The sequence below is a fragment of the Juglans microcarpa x Juglans regia genome, chromosome 5S (genome assembly GCF_004785595.1).
Source record: "Juglans microcarpa x Juglans regia isolate MS1-56 chromosome 5S, Jm3101_v1.0, whole genome shotgun sequence".
In the NCBI taxonomy this organism is placed as follows: Eukaryota; Viridiplantae; Streptophyta; class Magnoliopsida; order Fagales; family Juglandaceae; genus Juglans; species Juglans microcarpa x Juglans regia.
The window spans coordinates 5,022,388-5,029,754 of NC_054603.1; the positions used below are offsets into that span (position 1 = coordinate 5,022,388).

At 37.7% G+C, this 7,367-nt stretch overlaps 1 pseudogene; it reads right to left on the reverse strand.

Annotated features, from left to right (window-relative positions):
• Positions 1–265: 265 nt before the first annotated feature.
• On the reverse strand, positions 266–6,499 carry LOC121268496 (annotated as a pseudogene).
• Positions 6,500–7,367: the final 868 nt, after the last annotated feature.

Consider the following 7,367-nt stretch of genomic DNA (forward strand, 5'->3'; position numbering starts at 1 on the left):
TGGAAATTAAATGATCAGTAAACAAATGACGTAACGTACAAATAGTTTTCTAATCATTTAATAATACATCGTACAAGATAACGAGAAGATAATGACTAAAAGGGAGATGAGTTTAGGCATTTTGTATGTCCGCTATTTAATCAGAAAATAACTTAAAATACGCAAATCACAAAAGCATGCTTATTTTAGTCAGGAGTTCTGCCCTTCCAGCATATAATACGGGCAGGCGAGATGTAACGGTGCGTTAAGAGTATCAGATCAAGTGCTCATGTCTTCCTGCCTTGAAGAGGATTAATTCACATTCGATGCGTCTTCTACTACACTCGATGTCCCTTCTTCTGCAGTACTACTTAATGTGCCTGCCAGAATTGGAGCTCTTCCTGGATTCTTGGTATGAAATTGTCTTATTAGTTCAACCACCTTCTTCCAAACGCCCTCATCTCTTCCTCTCTTATGGATTTCAAAGTATCTTACAAGTCTAACCACATTCTTCCAAACGCTCTCATCACCTGAAGTAACATTTCCTTCGTAAGCATCTTGATGTCGCCGATGATTTACAAGGAAATGAATTAGGGATAGCAGAAGACAAATGGTGGATGTGGAGAAAGATATTAGATAAAGAACCAAAAAGCTCTGGAGTCTCAAGCTATTAGGTGTGTTGGAAGTTAAGTTGGTTGAACACTCATGTGATGGAGTCAGCCATTTATCTTCCAGTGACTTCAACTCTCCACTCTCAGATAGCTTTAGAATGGCTTCAGAAAAATCCTTGACAATTGGCGACCCTTTCTGGAAGGCCTAAGAGAGGGAGCAAGAGAAGATCAAGAATTACTATTAGGTTTTCTTGCAGAAGATGAAACAGTTGTCAACCTTTTGAGAAGAATCGAAAAAGACAATTAACAAGAAAAAGCAAAAAGTTTCGGGAGTAGTCTAAAGTGAACCTTAATTGGCTCTGCTCACAACTCCAAACAATAATGTATGCATGCAGGAAAAGGCTGAATAGAAATCAGAACTAAATTGTTTCTTTGCGAAGCATGAAATGATTGCATTTTCACAGTAGTCATGATCATGTATCTTATACTCAAAAATCTATTTTTGGGTAAGCATACTGAAAAGTGTTCAGATGCATAAAACTAAAACATGGAGAAGCATTTTAGAGTGGTCAACGCAGAATTCTTGAAAAATTGATAAGGTTTAATTTTAGTGTAATGTTTAAAGTTAACTACTCACAAAGGCCAATCCACTGTATCTGTTGATAGGCATGGTGCCACTGTATCCCTTGCAGTACTTATTGAGGAAAACCTTCTCATATGGGAGTTCGAGGAAGGCAGCAGCTATATTGTTGCATTGGAATTCCTCAAGGTACATGTATTCATTGCTGAGATTCACAATATTCTCTGAACTGAAGTTAAGCACATTCTCCACGTACTCTTTTATAAATGAATTGCCACTGCAACCAACTTTCAGGTTATTTTTCTTCAACCACTGAATGTCTGTAAACGTTGGTTGAAGTTGCTGCACGGTGAGCATTGAAGACAGGCTAGCAGTGTAGCTCGATGTTAGGACAAGCACGACAAAGAGCCAAACTACAATAACCATGCGTGTGGAGTTGTTGTGGATTTTTTCCCCTGCAACATAAAACCATGTGGTATGAGTCTTCGATTCATAAGTAAAGCCTAATAGATTATCTTAGGATCTGTACTGAAATTGATACATACTATGAGCAAAGAACAGAGAGGAGATAGTAAACCATAGGGCAGTGCTAATCTGACTCTTCCATGGACCACTAAATTCTGGGTTGGATTGGTGCTCCAGGAACCAAACTACGAGCATTGTGTAGATCAAGATGGCACCAGTGACTACCCACAATTCCCAGGTGAAAGGCACTGTAAACATCAATGCTGACCATTCAGGTTTTGCCGGTACCATCATTTCCAAACTCGAGTCAGCATACGGAAGAGTAAAATCCACGTACTGCAGTCGCTTGGCTAGTATGGTGAAGTCGCCAATTACAGCATCGTATGTCTTTTATTGTATTTCATTTTCGTCCCACATGACAAGCATAAGATCTTAATCAGAACAAACAATTGTACCCGAGTAAAAAGGAATAAAAAAAACGAGTCGGATTAGTTCTAGTCAAAGATTCAACTTATTTCACAGGCGCTTCTTTTGTATCTAGTCATTGATTAATTGCTCTTCTAAAGGGTCTCTTTGTCCCTCTGAGTTAATTTCAAATGACTTATCAGAGAAGTTTTGAACAATATTAAATGTAAATCAGAAAGCGCTGTGGATGGTGGTTTCTAAAAGAACGAGGCGTCGTTTATATGGAGAACATTTTAGTACGTATTGAGTTTCTACAGTACAAAAACAACTCCATGAAAAATGGCAGAGAAAAAGTTGTTACCTTGTTATAGACACCAGTAATTAGATCATCGTAGCTCCCATTGTGTGCCTCAAATTCATAAGGAAGATGATACCCTAAAAGGTCTCGTACCTTATGGAAAATTTGGATGCAGAAGCCATCATATTTGTTCTGATTTGGCTTCTCTCCATACTTAACCTTCACAAATTTATCAAACGTTGCTCTGCCAGGAACTGCAATTTTCAGTGGCTTTGCATCGGTAGGCATTTCCCAACCTGTTGGAGTCCGTTTCAAGTTTCTTGGCCAAGTTACTGGACCGGACAAAGTGTTGGCCGAGTTAGAATCTACATTACCACGTCCATTTTTCTGCTCACCTTTTTCTATAGAAGGGCTGATCAATGAGAAGCCAAACTCTGGTGTCCAGAAGTCTATTTCTTTGTATCTCTTCCCAATCACATTTACGATCCTCAGTGTAGAGCTGTCTAAGAGCTGGCCTCCTTCAAAATGTATTTTTCCACTTAAACCAGAGAAATTGCTCGATAACATATTATCTAACAATATCTTTGGATTGCTGGTGTTAGTAGCCATTTTCTCTATCGGTTGTGTAACAACTCTAATGCTATCGTACGCTCGCAGAGCATAAATTCCAGGGTCGAAGTTGTCTTCCTCTAGATATTCAGCTCTGAATATTTTCCGAAAATGGGCATAAAAATCTCGATACTCGGAATTGCCAATCTCAGAATAATAAGTCTTTATTCCTATTGCGCCCTCCATGGATGAAATAACGGAGTTGTTCACAGAGTCCAGCAGACTTGTTATGCTGTCTGAGATTATCCAAGCTGTGTCTCTCCCGACAAGTCCCATATGCTTAGCTTCTTTGAACAAATAAGTTGCCATCTCTAATGATGAATGAAGGACGACAAAGACACGAGCTTGTGTTTTCAGTAGCTTAATTAGCTCTTCTTGGACAACCCTTTCCGGATCAGGCACAGAAGAAAATGGTGGGAGAACCAAACGCTACTCAATCTCCGAGCCAACATTTTGTAGAGCCTCGGAAAGAAGTGCTAACGTGCCGGCGTTACTGCCATATCCTTCATCTTCGTAAATCGCAATGACCCTTTGCCAATTGTAAGCATGAACAATATCTGCGATGCATTGTATTTGTTCAGAACCAATATTTTTGGCCATTTGTATCATGAATGGCCAAAGAAGTGGCATTAGAGGCGGGTTAATGGCTGGTGCTGCAAAGGAAATGACTGGAACATGAGCCTGCCTTCCAACATCAGCTACTTGAGCTGCTTCTGGCCATGTGTGCATGCCAATAATCACTTTTGCCTTTTGGTCTCTAATCATCTCTTCGGCTGCGACCAAAATTCCGATATTTAACCGGTACATCTTAACACTTACATTAATTCAGTACTTCTCTTTGCTAATGAGGTTAGAATACTAATGTTATTTATGACACGCCGGCTAGCGTAACACCTACGTATGTGACGTTAACATGAACAAGACATGTACGTATGAAATAGTCATAAAAGAAAAAAATTTGAAATTCAATAATCAAATCATAACCTCCAAAACATGTTAATTTGTCACATCAATAATGCTACGCGGATGTAATGTTGATGGTGTTAATTAATTACAAGTACTACTAGCATTACTCAATATTAGATATTTAAGTTAACGCCTGGTAAACGAAAAGGCAAGGGGGTTCTATTAATTAATGCAAAAGAAGATGCTGTATATATCCTACCTTTTTAGTGTTTGCATTAGGGTTGGGCTCCAACTCCGACGGAGTCGGAGTGCTCGTTTTCGACCTCCGACTCCGACAAGAGTCGGAGCCAAATTGGAGCTCTGACTCCAACTCCGATCGGAGGTCGGAGCTCCGACCTCCTATCGGAGCTCCAACATAAGATCGGAGCTCGACGTGCGCTCGACGTGGCGCTCGAGCGGAACTCTTTCAAAGAGGTTCGCTCGACTTCCGCTCGACATGTCGCTCGAGCAGAACTCTTCCAGAGAGGTTCGCTCGACTTCTGCTCGACATGTCGCTTGAGTGAACCTCTCTGGAAGAGGTTCGCTTGACTTCCGCTCGACATGTCGCTCGAGCCAATGTTCAATACAACGTGTGCTCGACTTGGGCTCGACACCTCGCTCGAGCGCAAGTGTACAGTAAAAAAAATTTCAGAGTCGGAATCGGAGCTTCTTGGAGCTCCGACTCCGACTCCGACTCCGAATAGATATTCGGAGCTACTCCGAATTCCGACTCCGAATTCCGATGACTCCGACGAAGTCGGAGCGGAAGTCGGACGGAGTCGAAATTTTTGAAATTTTGCACACCCCTAGTTTGCATACATACATTACATTAGGGTCGCAATATATGATACGACTCGTGAAGTCAATACGAGCATGACACAACATTTGCGAGTTTAGATTTGATCATAAAAATGGCTGGTTCGGGTCAAAACATGCCGACCGGTTAAGACACGATTAATAAACAGGTCAATTACGGGTCAACTCGCAATAACTCATTTAAATTTTATTTCAAAATTACAATTTTATTATTGTTGGGTTGATATCGGTATTTCTCACTATACTTATATTTTTATTATTGAGTTTATAATTTTAGACCTATGTTCATTTTGTTACTGGCGGGTTTTTAATATTAGTTTTATTATAGGCTAAAATCTGAAAAAAAAAATATAGATATTTCTTTTAGTAGGTAGCCTTATTTATTTTTTTTTTTTTGGAGATATTATGGCTACAAATAAGTATAGATTTTAACATATATAAGATTATGTTAATTATGTCAAATGGATTATGTGGATTAGTTCACCCCATTTACATAAAACGGGTTGAAATGAGTGGTGTTGTATTGATTAATTTCTAATTTCTAATTAATTACTCAAATGGTCAAAACGGATCGTGTCATGTCACCCATTATTTAAATGAGTCATGTTAGAGTTTGAAAGTTTATCTTATTTAGTTTAACAGATCGTGTTCAGGATGATATATATAGTTAAATATCCATGACTTAACATAATACAAACGCGAATTGCAACCCCTACATTACAATACTTGTTAATCCGAGAAGCCATGTTAGGTTTCATATCTTTCTCTTTGAATAAAAGCGAGCACACCATTAAAAAATGAGATTTGATTTGTCTCAACTTTTATTCAAATGGAGTGTATTGCACACCCTAATAAGACTGTACAAATCGTTTCTCATATAAATAATATATAGAAGTTTTGGTTATGAACTGAAAACTTTAATTTGAAAAACTGCTAGAGAGAGAGAGAGAACTACTATGGGTGTTAGCCACCCCAAAAGAATCCATTAATATTGAAGTGAGCATGAGAAACCATTGGAGTTGATATGCTGCAAGACTTTTGTCCATCTGAATTGTGCAAAAATGACAAATTATTGGAGTTCGAATTTGATGATAAAGAATCAATGAGTGGCTTTTAATCATGTAGACTAATTTATATACCCGGCCTGAATACAATATAGATATACGAACCAAGCTAGCTATTTACACACAAACACACACACAGATAATATCATGCATATACTTTTAAAATACTCAAGCAAATCAAGAATTTTAGTTTTCGCTTAGCAGTTTAGGTTCAACTATGTTAGTTCATTGAGCTATGTTTTCTAGTCATGTAGAGGCTTTGCTCACTCCCCATTTTGAGCCGTGTGGTGAAAATTGTACAGAGACGCTACTATATATGTTAGTTCATAATTAATCTGGGCCAATCTGTACTCATATATATACTCTATTAGTTTCCAGCTTATTAATTAATTTAAGTTCATTTTAATTTGTTGTATTTTATTAACTAGATGCATGAACGTTCTTAAATTTGTGTATCATGTTGATGATTGGCAAACGGTTAGGTAGTAGATACAATTAACAACTTACCAGCAGAAGTCACTCTAAGCTGGGCACGATCAGGGAAATAAAGAGATACTTGGTGAGTCTTTGAGCTGTTGTTGTAGTTTTGAGCTGAAATTTGCATGGCCGCTTTCTCTTCTTTTCCGATACGGGTGTTAAGGTCAATGATTATTCCTATACCCGTTACTATTTTGTTGTTTGATTCAGCTCCAGAGCAGACATGAGTACTCATGACAAGAAAACATGATATCATGAGTACAGGCCGGAAGATCAACCACCATGGTCTTTGAACCATTACGGCAACTGTCATGATGCGTCCAGAATTAGGCATTTGCGAGTTTTGCTGCGTGTTGGGCGACAGTCACAGCACTTCGGGCTTTCGTAGTAGATCAGAATCACCTCATCAACCTCTTATTTATGCATGCACTATCTGAGAATGTTTCAGAAATGATCACTTTCTTTTCGAGGAAAATTACCAGCAGTGAAATCTAGTACCTAACTTTGATTCTGTCTTCTATGATGTCAGGCCTTGATTATCTTTTTCTTCGCCAAGTATATTTTTATTTCAATGCCGGCCGTGCTCGATCATATGATCTTTCATTAAATTATTTATTCATGAAAATCTCCGAATATGCATGATCTGTTTTGCGTATTACCTAAGTAGACTTTGGAAGGAGCTCTATAGTACCGTGCTGCTTCCATGAAATCAACATTAAGTATTAAAATAGTGATCTCCTTGTCCATCAATGTCTTGGGGTCATCGCAAAATATATGTGATAAATATTGAAGAGAGTAATTAATTAGCTCTATTGAATCCGCTTGTTTAGGGATGAGTCATGAACTGGTTCATTACACGTTTCTTCATATATATTCAAGTTATCTAATTGTGGGGGACAGCTAATAAGTTCATTCAGATGTCGTTTGGATAGTAAGTTGAAATGAAAATTAAAAATTGAATAAAATATTATTTTTTAATAATATTATTATTTTATGAATTAAAAAAATTGAATTGTTTATTATATTTTGTATAAAAATTTAAAAAAATTATAATAATGAAATGATATGAGATGAAATAAAACACTTTCAATATCTAAATATGACCTCAATAAAAAAAA